Source organism: Convolutriloba macropyga, chromosome 4 (genome assembly GCF_964194025.1).
Source record: "Convolutriloba macropyga chromosome 4, txConMacr16.3, whole genome shotgun sequence".
Taxonomy (NCBI): Eukaryota; Metazoa; Xenacoelomorpha; order Acoela; family Convolutidae; genus Convolutriloba; species Convolutriloba macropyga.
Window position 1 is genome coordinate 56806679 of NC_134471.1, and position 25906 is coordinate 56832584.

Genomic DNA, 25906 nt, shown 5'->3' on the forward strand with positions numbered 1-25906 from the left:
ACCATCCTTTAGTCACATTCTTAACTTAATTTTAATCTTCAATTTAACCCGCTTAATCTGAAATTTTAACTAATCATATATTGTTAACAATTGTGGGGGCTGAGCTCACAACCAAAATAAATAGCGCTTCAAGGTCATTTCAAGCATTAAAGCTAGAAAGCATGACAAGCGAAATTTAATGCTACATTCTACTGAAGCCATACGGAATTGTTCAGTTCTTCGACATTTATATTCAGTAACTATTAATAGTACGCAATCGTCATACAAGAAATTAAACTGAAACACAAACTCGAACTACTCTAAAATTGCCACGTGTTCTAGTGTTCACAATCACACGAAATTAGCTCAAACGGAGTAAGAGATACTCAACTTGGATTCGATGAGTTTTGCGATTTTCATACTAGTTCAGAGAGTGCGGGGCACCCACCGTATACAGTATCCCGAAACCCTAACTCAATATATTCAGAGAATCATACATCAAAGTAATCTACAACCAATGAGAGAAGCTATTTTGACATGTTTTCTGCAGTATAAATAGAGCTTGAAAAACTACCAAAAATCAGTTGAATTTTGCACTTTTGGTTATAGTAAACTGACATACAGTGCGTATTGCAGCAAACTTTCCTGAGCGGTAAAACACCTGTTATCGTATCTTGTTTCTATAGATCATATTAGTGGTTGTACAGTTTTAACTTAACTTTGACTTGATGAAAAGAGAATTAACTTCGATATTCTCAAAATTTTCTTTCTCAGGAACAAAGTTCCCAAGTAAGAGAAACTCTGTGCAAAGCGCATAATTACTTGCTCTTGCTGGCTCTAACGAAGCCTAGCACACTTTGATAATGGTGGTTGTTGAAGCCAATTGAGAAACTAAATATTGGTTAATGAAATATGGGAATATTAAAAATTGAGTTATATTCTGAGGTCTCCTTTGTGACGGAGAGTAGCTAAAACATTGAAATTTGGTCTATAGTTAGCCCAAGGCATAGCGACCAACTTTTATTGAGCCGATTTTGCCATTTCGAGTCATAAGTTGAGTTATTAACAAAAACTCAAGCAAAATTTGATTGTTTCAATTTGAATTATATTGTTATTCAGCAAAGCTGAGCTATTAGTTATCAGGACGTAACAGCAAAAAGTAATGCAACTGTAATCTGCAGTATAAGGGATAATACAGATCAGAAAAATTCACTGCAAAAACCTGATATCCGGACAGATTTGAAACCGCTGAAACGAACTGGGCGGTGTAAAGTTTTCCCTGACTTTGATAGGAGAGCAGCCGTTACATTTGTTCCGCCGACCGGCACAGTGGAAGGCAAAGTGCTGTCCAAACTGATGAAGGGAGTGCCGAAGGCACCCCCCGAAGAGCGTCAAACAAATCAACAGAAAAAGGCCAGTGAGGCAAACAGAAGAGTGCAATTCTATAAAGAAATTGAAGTGCGAACCCTGCTCAATGTAAACCAACAAAGCAAAAACAAATAGCAACCAGGCAATTCTAGCGCAATCAGCAGAGAGGAGCTTCAATCAGCCAACAGATACGACAAGGAGCTTCACTACTTAGTGGAAGAAGGTAGCATTAAGCGTAGGCTTGGCTACAAAATAATTGAAGATTCAGATCGACCCAACAAACTAAAGGTCCTCTACCAGCAGACTGTTAACCCTCTAGAGGAAGAAATACTTAAGTAACTGCAGCGTCAAAACAATTTTGTGCCCTGCCATGCTAATTTCGTTGAAGAACATCTGAAAGAAGCAAGGAAGTGCATAGCTAATTTGAACTCTCATTGGCCTTCATATATAAGCAAAGGCAATCAACCAGCAATGAATGCAGAGCAAAGCAACGCAAAATATGCATGGAACGACCACGAGGGCAACAAAACTACCCAACGGGCAATCCAGTTGCTCAAACAGTGCAAAATGGGGCAACAGTAAGTGGCCAAGAGACAGAGAATGTTTCGGAAACATCTTCTGCAAAGCAAAGACGTGAGGAAAGGATGAAGAAATTCAATATCAATTTCAAAAACCAAGCATCAACTATTTGAGGAAGAGCGTGAGCTAGAGCGCAAAGTGAGGAGAACAGCATTAGAGAATGATGATGCACGTTCCCAAACAAATTGTGCGCGAGACAAGTCACCGTTCAACTGGACCCCAAAGAAGAGAGATGTCTCAGACTGGGCCAGTAGAATTGACAACATTCTAACACCAGGCCGATCAACAGCTGGCTTCGAAGTAACCCCTGAAGTGAACAGGCATAGTCACTTCTCACAATATCGCAGTTCACGAGACCGTTATTCAAGTGTTGAAGATCGGAACGTTTCCCCAGAGCTGGTCTACTACGATACAACGGTGGGTACGCAGGTAGCCGTAGCCTACCAAAGCTGAAGTTGAACAACTTCGATGGAAACCCCCTCTAATGGCCGGAGTGGTCTAGTGTGTTACTTGCTACAGTGAATCAACGCCCAGTACCAGACTCAGAGAAGATGAGCCACCTGAAGGCTCTACTGACAGGCAAGGCAAGGTCAACGATCTCTGGAAAGGGCTATTCTGGACAGTTCTCCGGTGCTGCATGGAGCATTCTTCAGAGGATGTTTGGAAGGCCTCATGTGATCATTGATGCACAGCTGGAGACTCTTCGCAAAGCAAGTCAGGTGAATTCTCATGACTCAACAGGTCTGATCAGTTTCTCAGTTATTGTTTTGAACTTTTTGAACGTGCTCAAAGAGTACAAGCAGATTGGTGATCTGCAATCAAACTCGACACTGTGTATGGCAGTAGATAAACTGCCTCACGTTCTCAAAGAGAATTGGTGGTTCTATGCTGACGATAAAGATGAAGATTGGCCCGATTTGATTATGTTTGAAAGGTGGTTATCTAGGATAGCTTTTGTGAATGAAGGGTTTCGAGCTTTCAAGGGAGAGCGAAGATAAGAAGACCGAAGAAGCATAAATAGAGACAAACGGTTCTCGAAAACATCGAACTTCAGTGCAAGTTCGAACGTGAAAGAAACGAAGCAAATGCAAAGTCATCTCTCTCCGCTAGCTGATGGCACTCATAAAATATGGAATTATCCACTATTTAGGAACATGAGTGTGAATGATCGGTACGAAGCAGTGAGGAAAGAACGCTTATATTACTGATGTCTAAGCAACGGAAATGCAATCAACAATTGTAAAGTCAATGCGTGCGGTATCAATGGATGCATCAAGAAGCACGACCGATTGCTACACTCAGAATACTAAACAGACGAGGGCAATCACGCAGTCAACGTAAGCGCAAGCAACAATCAGCCAGAACGACAAAGTTACAAGCTTTCTTTAGATAGTTCCGGTCTCAATATAGAGCGGTGACAATAAGCTGAACACATATGCTTTCCTCAACAGTGGATCAACGGTTTCACTCATCGATCAAAATGTTCAAGAGAGGTTACGAGTCCAAGGCACCGATGTGACGCTCAACAAAGCTGACATACACGGAACAGAGGACCTGCAGACAGAGTAGGTTCCTCTTAAAATAAAGGGACTACATTCAATGGTGCATTCAATCGAAGCGTTTGCACACCCGTCAATCTCCTTGGGTAAAACAAACTACAACTGCAACAAGCTGAAGCAATGCTTAATCACTTGAGTGTTCTACCCAACAAAAGCTTCAACCTGATGGAAGTTAGCATCATCCTTTGCAAATTGCTTATGAGCTACAACGCCCGATGCACTACAAAATAGGAACACGAAGTGAAATTTTTGCCGTTTTAACAGAGCTAGGATGGGTAGTCAGTGGATCCATGACGGGCAAGAGACGACAAAACGTTTGTCAATTGGCCTTCACAGAAGATTTGAAAGTGACTGAGAATATCCAAACCTGGTGGGACATAAAAACCTGTGTTTCCAAAAATTGATTTCGTCAGTCAGTCAAAAAAGGAACTGCAGGCAGAGAAAATGCTAGGGAGTACGACAAAGTTTACAGAAGAGCGATAAGAATTGGGAATGCTGTGGACTGAACCAGAGAAGAACCTACCGAACAACTACAGCTCACCCTTGGGTCAGCTTTACTCACTCTCTACCTGAAGACTTTGTATCAACAGTCAATAGATAGAGGTGTAGAAAAAAGGGATTCGTTAAGTGATTGGACGAGACCAAAGTGAAAGGCAACTTCGGTAAAGAATGGTATTTGCCACACCATCCAGTGCTAAACCCAAACAAACCTTGCAAATTAAGACGTGTTTGCAATCTGAACAAAATTTCAAAGAAGTATACCTAAATGATAAGCTTTTAGCAGGATCTGATCTGCTACACGGGTTGATAGGAACAATATTCAGATTCCCTGAAAGACCAATAGCCCTGACAACTGACATCGAATCGATGTTCCTACAAGTACAAGTTCCCGAACAGGATAGAACTTGCTTGAGTTTCTTATGGCGTCCAAGGGCTATTGAACCTGTTCAGATATACGAATATCAGCGTCATGTATTTGGAGCTAAGAGTTCTCCAACTTGTGCAAACTATGATCTCTAGCAAGTGGTACTGGACAACGAAAAAAAGTGTTCTACTGCAGCAAAGGCGATAGAAAACAACGTCTACATGGACGATTTCATCAAATCGGTAGAAAACCCTGACGAAGCCATTGAAGTCTTCAATCAACTACAACCTAATCTCTCACAGCATGAATTTGAACTGATGAAGTGGATAAGCAACAACGATGCACTTACCGAAGCAAACGCAGAAGACTTGAAATCAATCAGCAACACGAAGCAAGTCGAAGTAGAACCCAATGCGAAGGGATCCTCGGTGCTAGGACTACAATGGACTGTTACTGTTGATAATTGTCAAGTGTGCAGAGGTACAAACACGGAAGTTGGATCACCTCTAACTCAGGGGAAGAAATTATCACTGGTATCTTCAGTATTCAACCCGGTCGGATTGTTTGCTCCGTTCAGTGTTTACATGAGACGACTCCTGAAAGGCATCTGGAGTAAGAGGGGACAACATTGGTTTAGCGAAGTGGAGCCCGGTGATGTAGCTGAAAAAAGCATCGATAGAAGATACTTCAATAGAGAGATGGATAAAACCGAACTTCATGTGTTTGCTGACGCATCTGACGACGCGTTGTGTGCAGTGGCCTATCTACGTTCACAACCAAGGAAATACTCAGCTGATCTGGCATTTGTCATTGGCATTTGTCATTGGAGTGACACCTATGAGGCATCTTTCAATACCCCAAATGGAAATGCAAGCCGCAGTCTTGGCAGTGAGGTTGAAGGAACAGATAGTCAAGGAACACGAATTGATGATAAAGAGTTGCAGTTTTTGGTGAAATTCAACTACAGTATTGTAGTGGATACAATGTTCCCATCGGAAGCAACAAGGGTTTGCGGCCAACAGAGTGGCTGAGATACTGGATACAACTGATGTTTCACAGTGGAAACACGTGAGCGGTATCAACAACCCAGCGGACATTGGTACCAGAGCAATCAATATTGTGGAACCTGAGAGAAATGAGTGGCCTACTGGCCAAGCCTGGTTGAAGCGACCAGAGAGTGAATGACCAGAGCAAGTTATTCTAATCTTTGTATCAGATGAAGAGAATATACCCTCATCAGTCTTCATGATACAGGCTGAAGAAAAGAAAGCTGTTATTCAGTGGGAACAATTCATTAATTTTAGCAGACTACTGAATACAGTGGCTTACGTACAGCGATCATTGAGCAAATGGAAACCAGCAACACTCTTAGTCAGCATCGAGGAAAGAGAAAAAGCAAAAGCAATCATCTTCAAGTTACTACAGCAAGATCAGTTTGGTGAAGGAAATTCCAAAAGGCAGCAAAAACCTACAATTCTCACCCTTCCTACATGATGAAGGACTTATTTGCGCCAAATGCAGAATAGGCAAATGTCAATTGGACTTCAATGCAAAGCATCCAATATTGCAACATTGGAAACATCATGCGGTTGAATTATTCTTGCGAAACGAGCACAAGGACAATCAACACGAGGGAACTGAGCATGTAACGAAAATTGTTCAACAGAAGGTGTAAATCTTAGGCATAAGGAACGCCATAAGATCAATCAGGAACAAATGTGTTACCTGCAGAAAAGGCAGAGCACAAACGATAGCACCAGTAATTGCAGATCTACCCGAAGAGCGCTAGATGCTTCAACGGCCTTTACAAATGTTGGAGTTGACTACTTTGGCCCTTTCATTCTGAAGATTAGGAGTAGAGACGAAAAGCGATGGTGTTGTCCTTTTACAAGTCTAACAATGAGAGCGGTGCATATAGAAGTTCTACCAAAGTTGGACTCAGATAGTTGTCTCAATGCAACCATGCAATTTATGGCGTGAAGAGGCAAACCACGTACAATTATCAGCAACAACGGGACAAACTTTGTTGTAGCTGAACAAAGATATGAAGAGTATGTTGCGGCATGGAACAAAGAAGGGATCGAAGAACATCTGATTCATCGAGGAATCCGATGGAAACTCAACCCACCCGCAGCATCGCACTGTGGAGGAGTAGGAGAGCGGTTGGTCAGAAATTGCAGGAAAGCCAGGTATGTGGTGTTGGGCAACAGATCAGCCATAGAGGACGTTCTTTCAACTACGATGTGCGTGGTTGAGAAGACATTGAACGCAAGCCCGTTGACTCCAGTCAGTTCTGAAGTTAACGACTTAGAAGGAATGAACCCCAATCAATTATTTCTTGGCAACAGGAACGTTTGTTTACCCTATCTACCATGTGCGGAAAAGTTCTCCATCATAGGAAACACTTTCCACAAACTCAAGCTTATGAAAATCTCATATGGGACAGATTTCGTAAAGAATATCTGCCAACTCTGATTAATCGGCAAAAATGGCAATCTACTGCGAACGAAACCCTTAAATAAGGTGATCTTGATTGGTTGATCAATAACAGCGATGAGCGTGGATAATATACTCTAGGTTGCGTAACGGAGAGCATCGATGGGTCTGACGGTGTGATTCGATCAGCGATAGTTCAAACAAACGACGGATTTAACAAGAGAACAGTAGTGACGCTCGCCCCAGTACTACCTGGAAAAGGTGTTTTCGCGATGGAGAACACGGCCGGCAATATGGCGGCTGAGCTTACAACCAAATTGAATAGCGCTTCAATGTCATTTCAAACATTAGAACTAGAAAGCATGACAAGCAAAATTTAATGCTACATATTACTGAAGCCATAAGGATTTGTTCAATTTCTTCAACATTTATTTTCGGTAACTATTATTAGTACGCAATCGTCATACATGAAGTAAAACTGAAACTCAAACTCAAACTACTCTTTTATTGCCACGTAATCAAGTGTTCACAATCACACGAAATTAGCTCAAAAGGAGTAAGAGATACCGAACTTGGTAAGAAAGATTCGATGAATTTTGCGATTTTCATAACAATTCAGGTAGTGCGGGGCACTGTATTTAGTATCCTGAACCCCAAATCAAAATGTTACAACATAGTAATCTATTTCCAATCAGAGAGGCTAATTTGACACGTAGAGCAGTATAAATAGAGCTTGAAAAACTACCAAAAACCAGTTGACATTTGCAATTTTGGTTATTTTAAACTAATATACAGTGCGTAATGCAGCACATTTTCTTGAACCGTAAATTACTTGTTATTGTGTCTTGTTTCTGTAGACCATATTAGTGGTTGTGCTGTTTTAACTTAACTTTGACTTGTTGAAAAGAAAATTAACGTTGAAATTCTCAAAATTTTCGTTCTGAGGAACAAAGTTCCTAAGTAAGAGAAACTGTGCAAAGCACATAGTTAGTTGCTCTTACTGGCTTTGACGAAGCCTAGCATAGTTTGATACTGGTGAATGTTGAAGCCAATTCAGAAACTAAAAGAAGGTTACCGATTTGTCTGAATATTAAAAATTGAGTTGTATTCTGAGGTCTCCCTTGTGAAGGAGAGTAGCCAGAATATTGAAGTTTGGTCTATTTTTAGCCAAGGGCATAGCGACTAACTTGTTTGGAGCCAACTTTGCAATTTCGAATTATAATTTGAGTTATAAACAAAAACTCAAGTAAATTTTGATTGTTTCAAGTTGAATCAATTTTATATTCTGAGAGAAACAAGTTTGTTATTCAGCAAAACTGAGCAATTAGTTATCAGGAGTAATCGAGCAACAAGTAATGCAACGTTAATCTACAGTATAGTGGATGATACAGTTCAGAAATGTTAACTGCAAAAACTTAATATCCGGACAGATTTGAAACCGCTGAAACGAACTGGGCGGTGTAAAGTTTTCCTTGACTTTGATAGGAGAGCAGCCATTACAACAATTGTTCTGTGATTTCATTTAGTTGCTAACCAATGTTTTTACTCTGCTGTTGTCACCCTTTTTGACTCCATTCTCTTTAACTTAATCTTTTGCCCCGCAAGTTTTGAAATTTTTTGTAGACTTATAATCAATAATTTCCATCCGCACAATGAAATGACACATTTTGACGAGGTTGACATGTAAAAACGTTATTTGGCAACGCAAATTACATAAAAAAGCATTTAAAATGGTCAGTAACCTGTGGTACTGCTAAGATATATTCGTCAGCCCACCTTTTTTATTGAAAAAACGACGGCGGTCTTCCTCTACAATAAGTATAACCGTATCCACACACTTTTTGAACAAAAGCAGGAAACAAACAAGCTACATACCCAAATGGTCGCTTCTACGAAAAACAAATTCCCCACTCAATTGTCAAAACAGAACATGAAGGAGCTCCGCACTTCATGAGAGATAAAGCATGCATGGGAAACACGTTGCCTTTAGAAAAACGACATTGTCTGTCTTTTTGATGACAAAAGCTGGATCACAACCGATCAAAAATTATTTATCTGTTTTCTCTCTAACTGTTGGAACCAAAGGCCATCATTTTTTATATAGATTGAACCCTCACATTCCCATAGATGAACTGTTTACCCGAGAACTGTTGTAAATTATGGATATTACATATATAGTTCTCTGAATTTTATATTCAAACTCTACATAATCTTGTGTAAAAAGCAGCAAATAAAGGAAAATTAATTTTGAATTTTGATATTCTCCTGTTAAATTATAAAGCACGCAAAAATTCTGGACACAGCAGAATCCACTATCAAAAATATGTAAATCCAAAGTTTCACCAGGAGTGGACGCTTGCAAATGCTAACGTATCTTAATTAAGCGCCCTGATTTCCTTTAAAGACAAGTCTTTTTAGCGTATCGTTTTGAATAATCAAGCCATATTGGCGTGCATTGACTAGTTTTTTTAACTTTTTTACAGGACGTGGTTTCTTGTTCAAGCAGATATAGCATTTTTTGTTTCAGTAAAAAATTTTGTCAAAATTCTACCGCGATAACCCAGAGATGTACGAGTTGAATTTCTTTTTGAGGTTTTTGTTTGTATAATGCGAGTGGTTTTCGAGCAAGTATTGTAGGAAAAATTTTGATTTGCGGTCAAAATCTCATTCATCATTTTGTTTGAGTGTAACCCAAATTATGATTTGAGGCTGAATGAAATCAGATGTTTTATGTATAGTTCACAAATTGTTAAAATTTTGAACTCGAATAAGGTTTCAAAGATGGAGTCAAAATGTAGATCAACTTTACACAGGTCTCAAACAACTTCCGGAACTTTTGTCAATTTTGCAATAAAAAGAGACCTTCATTCGCGATTTGTTCATAACGAGTTTGCTAAACACAAAAATTTAATGCAAAACTTTCCTTGCCTCTATTGGTTCCCACCAATTATTAGCAAAATTTGACCCGGAGTGAAAGTTAATTGCACCTAGTTAGTTAACCATGCAATATCGTTGGAATAGCATTTTTGTCAAAAATTTCTGGGAAAGCAATGTATATAAGAGTTTGTAGATAAGAGTATTGTGTATAAGAGTAATTTATATAAGAGTATTATGTTCAACAAATTATAGGGAAAGATAACCAACAATACATCTCGAAAAAGGAGAAAAACCCGAGTAAAAGAAATGAATTTGAGTAGAAATTCAAAAAAAAGTTGTTACGAAACAACTACTTTTGATTCATAGAACTACTACACGACACCCAAATGCTCAGCAAAACAGTTAAAAGTTCAGGAAGAAGTAGAAACAACTAAATTGCAGAACTGATCAAACTATTTTATGAAATTATGTTATCAAGCCGTTAATTGATTTGACATGGTAAGAATAACCCCATCAATGGTCCTAAATACTGAACTGAACATAACACTCATATTCTGAAGGGCAGAAAAAACAGAAAAATTGGGCAAAAAAACAAAATTCTACAGAATATTTTTTTGATTCAGCCTATTTTTTTCAACTGAAATGATCTTCAAATGATAACAAAGAAATTAAAATGCCATGAAAACCGACCGAATTCATTTTGAAAATATGTTTGTTTAAAAGCTGAGCAACCCTTAATTTTCTATTAAAAAACTAGACAGTTTTCTTCAAGTTTCTTGAAAAATTCGTTGGACCAGCTTGTAATTAGTATGCTTTGATTTGATGTGTTCTTTTGTGTAACTAAATCTTAAGAAAGCAAAACAAGCAATAATCAACTTATTGCGATTCAATTTTTAATTGATCCGAAAATAATTTTGATAATTTGGCTTGAAAAGTCAGTAGTAGCAGTATTAGAAACACCAGTATTTTAACGGGCAGACTTGTCCCCACCCCGGCACATTGCCCGCAAGGTCTTTTTTAGGCGCTCTTTCGGAATCTTGTAAAAATTGTCAAATTTTTTTTGGTTGTTGAGAACTTGCAGCTTTCTTGTGAATTTAGTGTTGTGAGAGTGATAGAACTTGTAAAATGTTTGGCAAAATGTTGGCGATGTAAGTCAATGAAGAATGTTGTGATTTTTTAAAAATTCATTTTAAAACGGTTCGTTTTCTAGTCTAATGAGACTAATGAAAGATTGGAAAAGCAAAAGTGACTAACCTGATGGAAAACTGAGTTAAAGGTAGGTAAGAATACACAGATAAAGCAGTTTTTATTTAACCAATTTTTGTTATAATTAAGGAAATTATGTAGTTTTTGCGAGTCTTTGACCTCACAAGTTGTGTTAATTTTATGGGTTTGATTGCCCTTATGTTTGAAATTAGCACGTACGTGAGTAGAAAATTTATTGGAAGCTCGTTGAATTTCAAACGTTCAAAAGAGTTTCACCTAAAATTGTGAACCGACAATAGCGCATGAGAGTGAATGGAGGACAAAATGACGTGAAAATTGATTAAACCATTGAAAAAAAATTGAGGTACAATTTTCTGAAACTTAGTTTAAAAGGAGTGTTTTATGTGTTCAGTACCGTGTCGGGAAATGCATGTTATGGGGGCCAAAAAAATTTGCGTGATTTTAAGGGCAAAAATGGGATTTAATGGAGCGTTTAAGTTGTATTTTTGGAGTCATTTTGCTCCAAAAACATACCAAATTTGGAAAAAAACCCCGCAAAAGTTGATGTTATCCGAAGGTGAAGTTAAAGAAATTTGTTTTTTGCACCAATAGGCAGGTTTATAAATTTTAAAATATGTAAGATTATGTTAGGTGAAATACTGTTGAGGAATTGGGTGTATATTAAGTGCTATTTCGAGATAATTTTCGCATATATTTTTCTGTTTTTCAATAATTAAGTTCAAAATTGTGCAACATTTGTTGATTACCGAGGCGAGAAGGTAGAATAAAATAGTTCTCGCTAGTTCAGTTGGTGTTGACAAAGAAGATTTTTTAGGTAAAATTTATGTCACCGAAATAATATTGAGTAATTGGGTGTTGTTTATATGTTAGTTTTTGTTCATTTTTTGTCAATCAAAATTTTTTTTTTGTTTTTTGTTAAATAAGAAAAAAAGTTTGTTTCTGGGGGCAGGTATGAAATAATTCTTCCAGTTGACACACAATATACAAGAATTTTTGTCAAATAACAACTTGGTGAAGAGAATAAAAGTGACCATTTGGATGTTGAATATAATTTTTTTGTGTGTTTCTTAGTTGAAAATATCAATACTTCGAGGATCAAAAATAATAAAAACAAAGGCCGCTAAAATTGACGCTGCTAAATTTGACAGCGCTTTGTGAACAATGTCGTTTTGATTATTTGTGCTGAAATTGAGGGAGAAAAGTATCTGGTAATCAGACTAATAACATGTGTCTGACAGTTTGCCAGGAGTTTTCAGAGTTTTGTTTTTATTTTCATCCCTTTGAATTCTTCATGTATGATTTCACTCCATGGTAGACAAAACTCGTTGGGGGGTAACCATTAGACTCGGATAGTTTTGAATTTGAGTTTTTTTTAACAAACCTGTGTAATCGACAAATCAAATTTGAAGTGAGAAAATTTGCTCATAAATAATTTTACTGTTTTCGCATTTTCTTTTCAAATGTAACCATTTAGAATGTATCTTTTTTCCTCGACGGAAACAAAGTTTCGACTGAAAAAAAATCCCTTCAATATAATAATGACCTTTTACCACGAAATCTCGTGGTCTACCAGAGCGATTGTTGTTGCATCAGCGAAAACATACAATACAACGGGAACATATATTACTCTATGGCAATTCAGAAAAGACTCCAAGAAATTTTGTTTTAACCAAAGCATAACTCTCTCGGCTGCTGAAGCCGATGTTGTTGGCCAGCAAACAAAAACGATTTAAGATCTATCGTCTCGAGGAACGGCAAAAACGTAAACGAAGTTAACAAATTGCTGGTTACGTGATTCCAAAGGAACACCCAAGTTCGAAGGCAGAAGATCAAAAAACCACAAGTGAAAATGACAAAAAACAGCTACCAAAAAGGTGGAGTCAATGTCGGAGCGCACGCCGGAGTATTTTTTTCAGTTTGCCGAAGAATACCGTTATTTCATATGTCAAAATGACCTTATCCTTGACCTCAAAGTAAAAAAGAACTATGACCACAGATTTCATATGAACGATGGTTTTTGTAAAGTACCTAGATTTCATCAAATTATTGCCTCCAACGATCAAATTCCTGATTCCTGCAAGTCTACGTCATCCATACGATAAGCCATGTCTCTTCACAGGTTTCAAACTAAAACAACGGAGATGATTTTTCTTTGGTGAAAAACTAAACAGAATTGATGAGGTTGTGAACTACAATCAACAACACCAACTGAGCTTTTCAAACTCTAAGCTTTTCAAACCAGTGAAGTACAGACTAAAATTATTTTTTTTTGCATGCTCGCATGGTTGCTAGTTTTTGTAGAAATTTTAATTTTGGTCTGTACGGTGAGCGTTCAAAAAAACTTGATATTTTAAACAGCGGCCATGGTTGTATACATTTTTACATTAAATTGAGTTTGATCAATTCTTGCATGAAGTTGAAATCACTGGTTAAATAATAGTTGTCGTCTTTGATGTCTCTGCGGAAACAAATGGTCAATAAAGTTGAACTAAAAAAGGTTATGGCTCATCCTTAGCTACCCGTAGCAAATCATTATTGTTCATATTTAGAGGTTGTTTGCAACCAAAAATCACAACGCAAACTAAAGGCAGAGTTTTTAGTTTTGATTTTGAATTGGCTCAAATTTGAGTACCTGAGATATTGCTTAGCAATTTTGTACCAGACGGCAATGCAATAATTGGCAATTTCGCATCAAGATTCCAAGGGGATCTGCCCAAACAAACTTTGTTTCCGTGAATTCTAATAAAAGCATCCAATTACTTCCCTCACTCTGGGCTGTTGATGCATCAACTGTGACACATCCTTCTGTTCTCTTGTTAGCTTTGGAAAACTCTCTGCTACAAAAACTATATTTCGAAGGCACAAATTTTCCGAGAAATAGAGAATTTCATAAGTATCTTTCGGTAGGTCAAGTGGTAATTGAAATCATAGTGACCCTTCGTTTCAATTTAACGTAAAATTTTGAGTTTCTTTCGACAAAAAAACAAAAACACAAGAAATGAATGGAAGAATCAAGCAGAGCTGTACCATGCCCATTTCTGTCAAGAATATCCAAGGCTTCTAGACTATTGAAGTGATTGCGATGGCTAAAAGTTTTTGAAAACCGATGTTCTGTCCGCTCTCGTTGCGATAACTTTCAAAAAAGGATCAGTAATCGAAGTCTTTATAAAAAAACTAATAAGAATTCAAGACTTAATTTCTTGAGATCAGCAATGTGTCGGTACAAAGTCGATATAGCAAGGAAAATCCTGTTTCGGCCCAGGAAATTCTGTATTTCACAACGTATAAAAATCAATGTACAAGACTAAACGTATAAGACTCAACACTATATAAGACACAACACTCATAACGTGCGGAAGATTTACATCAGACCACTAGCAAACTAGCAAGGTTGTCGGCCAAACGTAATTGATGCTCTTTTCAAGGTCGGAATAGGTCAAAAATGGTATTAATTTGACCTCTGGATTACATCGATATCAAAAAAAAGAGATTTGGTCCCACCGGGGCTCGAAGCGCAACCTCTAGATTAAGTGCCCTAGGTCCTAACCATTAGGCTATATCCCAGTTGGAACAATCTGTTCGAACGCACAATTAATATGCTCTTTCATTTACGCTTACACGCAATTGCGTCAGCAACATCTTCAGGCCCCAAAACTGATGATTCGAAAACTGGTATCAAATTAACAATAGGACGAATCAATGAGCCTGATTTTGTTTGAATTTGAGCGGACCGTGCAATGCCGTCGTTACCATAACTTAGACTTAAAATAAGAGCCAGTGGATAATAGCCTCTTGGGTTGTCGCTATCGATTATCCAAACTAGGTCACCGGTTTTCAAGATTTCATCTGACGGAGTATTCCATTTGCAGCGACGATTCAATTGGGGAAGGTATTCTTTTAACAATCGTTTCCAAATGACATTTGCGTAAGCTTGCGCTCTGGCGTATCGCTTTCGGTGATTGAAGTCATCGACAGGGGTGATTGAAGGAAGGCAAGTACTGCGATTCCCCAAAAGAAAATGGTTTGACATTAATGCATCTAAATCGTTGGCATCGGAACTTACGGAAGTCAATGGGCGGTTTTTTAGTGACTGTTCCACCAGACAGAAAGTAGTAAGGAGTATTTCGTCTGTAAGGCGACGATTGCCAAGGATTGCGTAAAATGTTCGCTTGAAACTCCGCACTAGCCTTTTCCAAACACCTCCGTGGTGCGGTGCAGCAGGTGGATTAAACTTCCACTTGACTCCCTTTTGTGCCAGCTCCAAAACAATTTTCTGTTTGTCCAATTTAGGAAACATAGCAACAGTTCTTTCTCTGCACCAAAAAAGTTAGTCCCGTTGTCGGAACAAATGACCAACGGCAATCCACGACGAGCAATGAAGCGTTCAATACCCATAACGCACGAATTTGTATCCATCGAATGTGCAATCTCAACATGAACGGCTCTGGTCGTGAGACAGGTGAGCAGGAAACCCCACCTTTTCTCAGAGGAGCGACGGCTCGTGACGTGAAACGGACCAAAGTAGTCAAGACCGACATTCGTAAAGGGCGGACACTGGAAGGCAAGACGTTCGGACGGAAGATCAGCCATCATAGGTTGAACAGGCTTAGTGCTTCGTTTTCTGCAAAGGACACAATTAAAACGAATCGAACGGAGGATAGAACGAAGCTTCAGAACAGCATACTGCTGTTGGAAAAGAGCGCGAAGATAATCGTTACCTTCATGATGATTTTTGAGGTGCATATGGCGTAAGAAAACGTACACCAGTGGGTATCGACTGTCGAGGATTACGGGGTGCTTCAAATTGAACTCGAGCTCGGTGAAGCGCCTAATTCGGCCACTGGAACGGAGCAGGCCACTGGGCCCGACAAACGGCGAATAAGCGGCAACAGAGCTTCTTTTACTGATTTTCTTTGAACTGCGGAGTTGCATAAGCTCAATCGGGAAAGACTCTGCTTGTGCAAGAAGCTGCAGTTTCTTTTCTGCTGCGGTAATTTCCTCAGGATCTACTATTGTTCCATCTAAAGATCTGTAGGTGGCGTGCCGTGGAAGAATACGTAGGACATACGCAACGATTCGAAGAAGTTCGGGTTACGAACTGTATTTGCGCAGATGAATGCTGAAATCAGAATTTAAAGAGTTGGACTGTAGGGTTGAACAGTTGTCCAAAGGGTTGGGATCAGCTGCTTGACGCTTCAACTTGATGTTTGACACCACTTCGGTGCCCTGGCAAAACGGAAAGTCAGATGTACGAAGAAAATCAGGACCACGTAACCAAGCGCTGTTCTGCAACGCCTCCGAGGACAACCCCCACGTGCCGGCGTCGGCCGGGTTGTTCTGCGTTGCCATGTGATGCCATTGATCTACTGTTGTTCCCTCTAGAATCTCGGAGACACGATTCGCGACAAATATAGGCCGTTTCTCTAGGGAATTCAACCATTGAAGGACTGTGGTACTGTCTTTCCGCATAAACGTGCATTGAATCTGAATGGTGAGTGCCTCGCATATCTCTTCTCTGAGGCGGGATGCCAGCAAAGCCGCTTGGAGTTCGAATTGAGGAAAAGTGAGCATTTTCATCGGAGCTACTCGTGCCGTTCCAATGGCGAAGACTAGTTCTGTTCTTTTTCCGTGGTCTGAAGAATTCACGAGATCACGCAAAAACGCAACTGTGCTGAACACCTCCTGTGAACTGTCACCAAAGACATGTAATTCCAAGTGCTCGAACGAACCGGAGAAGTAGCTCCTAGGTATCATCATTAGCTCAAGTTTTGGTAATTCTGAGCTCCAGGACTCGAAACGCGCAATCATTTCCTTTGGGAGTACATCATCCCAGCTCTGACCGTGAAGTCGCCAGACATCTTTGAGGAGGAGCCGCGCTTTCACAGTAAAAGGGGAAACAAGACCAATTGGATCAATTATTTTTGACACAAGACTCAATACCAGCCTTTGTGTAACAGCTTTCGAGGCATCACATGTTGTTCCGCGGCTTACAACTAGTGTGTCATTTACATGATCCCACTTCAAACCTAAAACGTGGGATGATGACTCTTCTTTTGAGGCGCCTATTTCTTTTGGAGCCTGTTCAACTGTTTTGTCCTCCAGCTCTTCGAGGAGGCCAGGGACATTGCTGATGAACTTAGTCAGCTCGAAACCTCCCCTATTCAGTAGTTGGATCAAATCGCGCGATATTTTTTGTACTATGCTGGGTGACTTCATTGAGTCAAGGTTATCATCCATGTAAAATTTCTGGCTAACGGCTTGCGCCGCCTCGGGAAAATCTGAATTATTGTCTCTCGCGGTACGCAATAACGCATAATTAGCGCAAGTTGGTGAATCTTTTGCGCCGAATATGTGTCTTGTGTACTGGTGTACCTCAATGTTCCTTGAGGGATCTTCCCGCCAAAGGAAACGCAAAACCGATTGTTCCGCTGGCAAAACACCTACTTGTAAGAACATACCTTCAATATCAGCGGAAACAGCGAATTGATGCTGACGAAAGTGCATCAGAGTGTGGATTAGTCTCTGCAACAGATCTGGACCGGTGAGTAATACACTGTTCAAAGATATACCCTGAAACTTTGAAGCACCATTCAACATCCTACGAACTTTTTCCGGCTTGTTAGGGTTTACAACCGGGTGATGAGGTAGGTACCATTCTCTTCCGGCGCAGTGCTTGTCGTCTCGGCTTTCCACTTTGATAACATATCCTTTATCGAGATCGTCTTGAATTGTCTGTGCATAACGCTTGTACAAAACGGGATCTTTACTTAATCTCTTTTCCAATGATTTGAACTGCACCATTGCTGACAAAAAATTGTTTGGAAGTTTTACTTCGTCTGAAGACCAAAGCATGCCAGCATGATATCGGCCCTCCTTGTGTACAGTGGATTGTTCGAGGATCTCAGTTGCTCGATGGTCAGAGGCTGAACGGTGATCAACCTGCTTGACAGCCCCATATGACTCCATACCAGTCATACCAGGTTTTTATTTGGGATGCTAACTCGGAATCTCGTTTAGCTAATGCATTGAAACAAGTAGAAATCAGCCCAGATGAAGATGGCAACGGACCGCTTAAAATCCATCCCAACGGTAAGCGAACGGCAACGGGTGAGGATTTTGATTCGGTTTCAAAATACTCAATCGGGAGGATGGCGTGGTAAGCGTCTTGGCCTAGTATCATCTCGACGTTTGCGTAGTCATACGTCTTGTTCGGTAACACGCCTAAGTGAGGATATTTTTCTTGAATGGCAGTATTATCAATAATGTCGGAACCCACTCGTAAATTTGTTTTTACATAAGGGAGTAGATCAAACGGAGAGCAAGTGTTTTCGCCTATTGGTTGGACAGTAACCTTTACAGATTCCGTTGTTATAGTTTCTTGAGTATTTATGCCATTCACGGTCAGCTTTATTGGGGTACCCTTCAATTGAAGACGACCAGCGGGCTCACTGGATATCCAAGAATGACTACAAGCTGTGTCACAGAGAACAAGAGCTCTAGTGCGTACATCTGAGGGACTTAAAAGATCGACTTCAAGAACCTGAAGAAGCCCTTTTACATCAGTTATCGAAGTGAGTCCCAAGGAACTAGCCGTTTTCATAGACTTTGCATTTTCAACTGTTTTTGATGACGTTTTTGTGGAGTTTACTCTAGTCAGCGTGGCAACGTTGCTTTTCTTCTCAGTGCTTACGGGAAAAACGCGTTCTGCCCCGTGAAGTAATGTGTTATGAGTGCTTCGACAGCCCTCAATAGTGCATTTTCTTTGACGTGGACATGTTCGGAATGAGTGCTTGCCGTTCAAGCGCGAGAAACAAAGTTGGTCTTCTGCAGCAATCTTAGCACGCTGCGTAGGGCTCTTTTCCTTGAAAGATTGACATCGCCAAATGGGATGTTGACTTTTGCAAAGGGCGCAGTTCAATTGATCATTTTTTGCACTCTGGGAAGCTTTACTGGAGACATGTTGTTTTGCATTTGCATTAGCAGTAAAGACTTTTGAGGAGACTTTTGTTTTTGTTGCACTTATGTTACCATTATCCTCGTTTTTTTCCTTGAAAGAGATTGCTTTCATGCGCTCATGAGCTTCTACATTCTCTTTCAGCCAATCGTTAAAATCTAACATGGTTGGCCTCAACCACTCTTTCTTCACGGTGTGCATCGACCACGATTCTTTTAAATTAGGTGGAAGCTTTTGAACTGCCTGGTTTAAGAGGGACGAGCTACGAAGATCTGTGTCATATGACAATGACTTGAATACGCCAACGAGACTTGAGGCTACTGTAGCAAAGCTGATTATACTGTCCGAGTTGTGCATTTTTACCGGTGGATAGCTTGACAATTTATCAAGATGCGCAGTTACCACTGCCTGTGGCTGTCCGAACTTACGCTCAAGCGTTTTCAATGCATCTCGGTACTTTGACCCACAATAAGCAAATTCCGCAATTGCAGCCTTTGCTTTCCCTGTTACCATTTTTTTAGGTACGTTAGCTTAACGTCATCACTAAATGTCTGCGAATCAATCGCACCACTAAATTGGCCGTACCATTCGTGCCATTGAAGGGGGTCGCCGTTGTATTGGGAAAGTTTCCACTCGAGTAGGGGATCTCTCTTGCTGAAGCTAAGTAACTCGTCAAGATCTTTTACTGTTACTTGCTGAGATGCTGCAGAGTGCGGCAAACAAGGACGTTGCATGGGTAGTGGATTTCGAGAGTAAGGCAGCGAGGATGAAACGGGTGGATATCCCGGTAGGAGTGGTGTTGTTTGCAAGGCCTGGTTATCTACTATTGCACTGGAAATTGGATTATGGTAGTACGTTGTACCATCTACGGTGCTTACTGAAACAGGTACGCTTGCCGTGACATTAACATTGGGCCTCTGCGGAGCGATCGGGAGAGCATTTGACTTGGTGTTAATTGGAACATTAGCGAGGGTCCATGTATTCAAGTTAGGCCTGTAGTGACTGTATGGTATTGATGAAGCATGGTGGTGTAGTGGGCTTGCCGAAGCTGAAGGCAAATTTGCTTCTAATTGCGCTGCCAAGTGGTTGAGTTGAGCGTCGGCCGGGAAAGCATTATCTTGATTATGTTGAGGGGTGTATGCTGCTGTCAAAAAGTTATGAGCTGGAAATGAAGTTTGTAAATTTCCGGTGTTTTGTGGCTGTTTCACGTATGCATTGCCTTTCAGAGACGAGCTAGGTTGACTTGTTTGAAAAAACAAACCACGGTAGTAAGCGGAATCGTGATCAGCCAGAGACTGCCAGAACTGCAGTGTATTGTTCGGCAGGTATTCGTTTTGATTGTTTACTTCGGAGATCGGATTATTGAGTTCAGGCTCTTCGCTGCCCTGATTGATTTGCTGGATAAGATCATCTTTTCCAATCAGATCTGACGGTTGAGAAATCAATTGTGGTAAATGCTGTTGGTTTTGATCGTTCATTTCTGATCGATGGTTCTCAAAAATATGATTCTCGACAGTTTTACCCTGTTCTTGGGCAATAGAGTTACTGTTTTGTCCGTCTGCTGCCGCGGAAGAAATAGCTTGATCGAAACAAGCACTGGATTTTTTCTGTTTGCACGTCAAGATGGCTGTTTTTTGGCTACCAACTGACTCAACCCAATCTTTGACGCGATTTTCGCTCTTTGTTGAGTAGATACTGCCATGTTTTGAGGAACTATTAGTGGCGGTCTCTAAAAGCAAAGATTCATCGTCCATTAAGTTGATTTCCTGCATTTTAGCTTCAACGAGACGTTTTCGATTTTCCTCATGCATTTTCTCGAGGTCTATTTGACGTTTCTTATAAAACAATTCTATCTCATGCCTTCTCTCAGCCATTTCACGTTCTCTCTCTGCCATCTCAATTTCATACTCTCTTCCAGCTATTCGAGCAGCCGCTTTGTTTTCTTCCTCCACTTCTTCTCGTCTAATTTTTGCTAATATAAAGTCTTTCCTGTGAGCGGTTGAAGCATTCGAAGAGGTACTAGCAGACAAGGATTTGTGGGATCTTTGAGAGCTCTTTTTTTGAATTTTCGTTGCCCTGAATAGAGTCTTTATAGTCTCGTGCATTTTCCATATACTCATCGTGTCTTTTATTCACAACTACCAGCCAATCTTCTAATTCTGACTGCAGTTTCTCTGCTTGTTCAGTCTTAGCTGCAAGGCCTATCAGGTTATCATATTTTGCTATACAAGTTTCGAGTAGGTCTTTGGTAGCCAAACTTTCTACTCTCACTCGCCTCGCTTTTTCGTGGATAGCGTCGTCAATGCTTTCGTAAAGTTTGCACAACTCTTTCTCAATTTTGGCCCTTGCATCATACACCTTAGAAACTTTGCTTATAAAGGCATATGACATATTGGGAGAAAGAATACAACAATAGAGTAACTTACAGATTTGGTGTACAAACAGAAAGGAAAGATGAAACAATATTTAGTCTGCAAAATTGGGATTTTAGGACAACAATTTAGGAGATAGAACAAATTGGGAGATAGAACAAATTAGATAGAACAAAGTGATCAATAAGTGGACAATTCTTGTGACATGGGAAATAGAAGGTGGGGCGTAACTCGAGGAACGGGAGATTGGGAGGGGATAATGACCGAGTCTCAATTACTATAGTTTCTATAACCCCTGTAGTTTAAACTGGGGACACAGAACACATAATCTTTTGAGACTCAGAGAGCAAAACCCCAAAGCGTAATAGTAATATAATATTCGCGCGCAAGATGAGGACCGGAACCGGTCACGCAGCGAGCGAGCGACGAAATGGGAAAAACGGTGGAGCGGCGGATGCGATAAATGAAAACCTTGACAAAGTGAGTGGTGCCAATCGAAGGACACTACAATAACCACGCAACGAAAGCAGGACACGACGGAGCGACTGAGTCCTACAACTAACATGCTCTATAACCCCTGTAGTTAAACTGAGGTCACCGAGCTGGAAAGAAATAGGACTCAGTGGAGACTCGAAGTTAACGCCGCTTCAGCGGCGAGTTTCTTATTCTTTTTGGCTCTACGGCGTCATTTATTGAGTTTGCTATGACGAGTTTTCTTAAGCAAACGGCGAAGTGATTTCTGATGCGTTAAAATTAATGTTAAAGATTTAAGTTCCAAATGAACTTTCTGGTGCAATTGATAGTACTCTTTTACTAATTTTGGATCTTTCTGTTTCCGCTTTGACACTAGGTCAATCAGTACATGGATAGTCAAAACGTATGTTTGCTTAAGAAAACTGAGGTCCCGGAGAAAACCAAAGATATTTGGTGCTCCATTTCGTGGGCAATAAACTATAGCTTTCAAACGAGTTTGGTAACTTTCTAGCACTTTAGAAAGTTCGAAAACGCTAGTGCTCGAAAATTATTCGTTCGGTGAGAAGTCAACAAATTGTTTATAGCGTCGTGCCAGATTATGACATCCGTTTTGTGCCGGAAGACGTTATCCAACTGATATTGTACCGTTTTTCTTTCGTTAACAGCAAAAGGATTCAAGCTTAATCCCGTAAGTGAAAATACAGTGCTTTTATACCGATTTTGGGTGCCTTTTGGTAGATTATGATGGCGTGGAACAACGAACTAGCACCCAAAATGAATAACATAAGCTCACATCAACGTGTATTTACCGTATCGGGACAAAAAACTACAAACCTTTCTTGTTTTTTGATGTTTTTTGAGATTTTTTCTCAAGAATCGTTAAAATCGACAATTTTCAAAAATTTGGTCAAAATTCAAATTTTTTGTTGAATACCTGTATTATACTGTTACCCCAACTACACTGAATGATAATTTTCCAGTTTATCAAAAGTTTGACCAAATTTTTGATTTTTCAAATTTTCGACCTAAAAATAGCAAAAAAATTCGATAAATTTATCGAATTTTTTTGAAAGCTCCTACACCTTCATTACGTTCGACCAATATCAAATTATCAGTTACGAGTGAGCTTAATTTTTTTCGAATATAACCAGTTTTTGCTAAGTTTTACGTGTTTTTTCGTCAATTTTTGGTCACATTCGCCTTTTCTGGTGAAATCCGTCTTTTTCTAACCCAAATTGTCTCGGTCTTACAGTTTTTTGTGATGCTCGGTTGCACTGCCCTGAAGAACACGTCAGGATGTTCCAGTCACCCAATTTGCATGTAAAAATGATGACTGAAACCACCTCTCTCACTTTTTGGGCTGGGAAGCCGACTCTTCACAAGTGTTCACAAGTCCAGTTGTTGTTGTGCTCCCTGATTTTTTCTCTCGGTGGACCAGAATGTCCGCTCTTGTTGCGATAACTTTCAAAAAGGATCAATAATCGAAGTCTTTATAAAAAAAACTAATAAGAATTCAAGACTTAATTTCTTCAGTTCAGCAATGTATCGGTACAAAGTCGATATAGCAAGCAAAATCCTGTTTCGGCACAGGAAGTTTTGTATTTCACAACGTATAAGAATCAATGTATAAGACTAAACGTATAAGACTCAACACTATATAATACTCAACACTCAAAACGTGCGTAAGATATACATCAGACAACTAGCAAGGTTGTCGGCCAAACGTAATTGATGCTCTTTTCAAGGTCGGAATAGGTCAAAAATGTTATTAATTTGACCTCTGGATTACATCTATATCAAAAAAGAGATTTGGTCCCACCGGGGTTCGAACCGCAACCTCTAGATTAAGTGCCCTAGGTCCTAACCATTAGGCTATATCCCAGTTGGAACAATCTGTGCGAACGCACAAGTAATATGCTCTTTCATTTACGCTTACACGCGATTGCGTCAGCAACAGTGTTCCAACAAAAATTAAACCATTTCTATATAAAAAAAACTTTGGCTAAGATTACATTTCTCATTGTGAAAAGGTTAGTGCGGTTAATTCCTTGGTATGTTTGCTTTGTCGCCAATGCATTTATTATACGTCGCACTGAGAAAATATCCTCATGGCGCCAACTTCTTTTTGCAGTTGTAGCTAGAGAAGTTTATGACAATTTTTCTGTATAGCAACTTAAATTGAACTGTTGAACTCAGTCACAGGGGTTCTTTCCTCGTCGTCAGTTCCTAACTCATTTGTTAACCGGTTGAAAAAGAAAACAAATATTTCTGTTGCACAAAATCATTTTTGCCCTCTGGATGATTTTTACAATCTTGAGTAGAACAATTCAAAGATATCAGAGGACACTCAAGTGAAATCACATCAATTTTAGATCATTCCAGAAACTCTGACAGAAAACTGTCTTTCACCTTTCCCTTAGCAAGATATTTTGCATTTGAAATTCTCAAGCGAACGCTTTGAATAATTTGCATAAAATGTGGATAATTTTCTCTGTCCCAACCCAATCAAAGTCTTACAAAGTTATAGTCAACCAACCAAAAGACTGCTTTCGTTGAGTTGATACCTCACTATAAATTGTTGGCTGTAAAAGAGTTAAGGATATCCTCGGCACAACTATCAAATGCTTTACATTGAATTTTTCTTATCTGTTGGAAAATCTTTCAACTCCTAACACTCCAGAATTTAAAAATTGATGGTTGAACAGCTGCTATAAACAAGCTAATTTTAATTTTTGAAAAATGATCAATGAAGCGATTTTTGCGTTTCCACGGAAGCATATAAGAGTAACAAGCCAATAGTACCACCGTAGGGCCTCAATTTCAGCGCCAAATAAAATAAACCCCTAAATTTCAGAAAAAAATTTCACTTGTAGCCAGAAAAATTTTTCAACATACACTTTTATTTGAATTTTTTTGATGAACGGATAAACATTTTTTGTAAATTTTCTGCAAACAGTTGTAGCCAGAAAACAATTTGATTTACACTATTGTTTGGGTTTCTTGATGAAACGGATAGACCTTTTTTGTGAATTTTGTTCAAACTTTTTATGCATACAATTGGTTTTTCGAGAAGCATACCTCCTTCTCACTAGATCGGTTGAGCAACAAAATTACTGGAAACATTAGAGTTTTTTTTCCTGGCGCCTAGAAAACAATTTATTACCAACAGCCAAAATTGGACTTGATCAAAAGGACATGTGTTAAAACTTGATCATACATAAGCAAAACCCTTTGAAACCAATTCTTATTAAAAAAGCAAAAAAAGGGAAAATTCCCAAAAAACGCTATTATTTGTGCTTGAGTGTATCCTCATTTCTAGCTTATGCAGTACAATAGTAGTGACCACACACACAAACACACAAACCCACACACCACACACAGACACAAACCCACAACACAAACATGTACACGCATAACATTAAAAATACGTTATATTGTTTAGTACAGTTGAGATTGAAGTATTACATGTATTCGAGTAGTTTTCAGGCGCAACAGGTAGCGTAAAAGAACTGAGTACACATTGTTTTGACGCTTATTGAAAAGGACAGTGTAAGAAACATTGTTTGCAGTATATGTTGAAGTAAATTCGTCCTATGCTAAATAGCAACTTTTTGCGAGAACGCATGTTAACACAAAGATATAGTTAAGCAACGAATCTTTAAAATCTATTCGATCTACATAGCATGCCTGATAACCATGCTGTTTGGTATTTAAACAACATGCATTATTCATCACTCTACTTAAGAAAGTAATAAAATTAGGCGTTGTCACGCAACACAGCAAGCACGAAAAGACTGGAAACGTTGAAATGAACACTATTCTGAGGTTAAAATAAAACATAGGAATTGGTGTGTATTATATTTTTGTGTTACAGTTTCTTACTCTTTTATAACGCAAACGGAACGAAATGATTGTACAGGCCTTAGAATAAATTTATCACCGAATAATTATTTTATTGTTTTTGATTTAAGCCATCATTTGCTTCACTTCTTATTTTTTTAAGCAGAACTGTTAAAAGAATTAAACAACTTCTTTTTGTTTGATTATTGTACAATGTTTTGCTACTACAAAAAGTTTTTTGAGCCTTATGTCTCCTCTAGCCATCATTCTAAAGGTTGAATCAATGCTCAACAAGATTGACAGCAGAACAATTGCTTATGAGACGCACAGAAAACAAACCTGTGATATATGTACGGCAATATTATCAGTTAGATGA

At 39.3% G+C, this 25906-nt stretch overlaps 1 protein-coding gene across 1 annotated transcript in view; it reads left to right on the top strand.

Moving 5' to 3' along the window:
* LOC142338546 (uncharacterized) overlaps positions 1-25906 on the top strand; it is a 139996-nt gene that overhangs the window by 97361 nt on the left and 16729 nt on the right. The gene's annotated exons all lie outside the window — the stretch shown is intronic.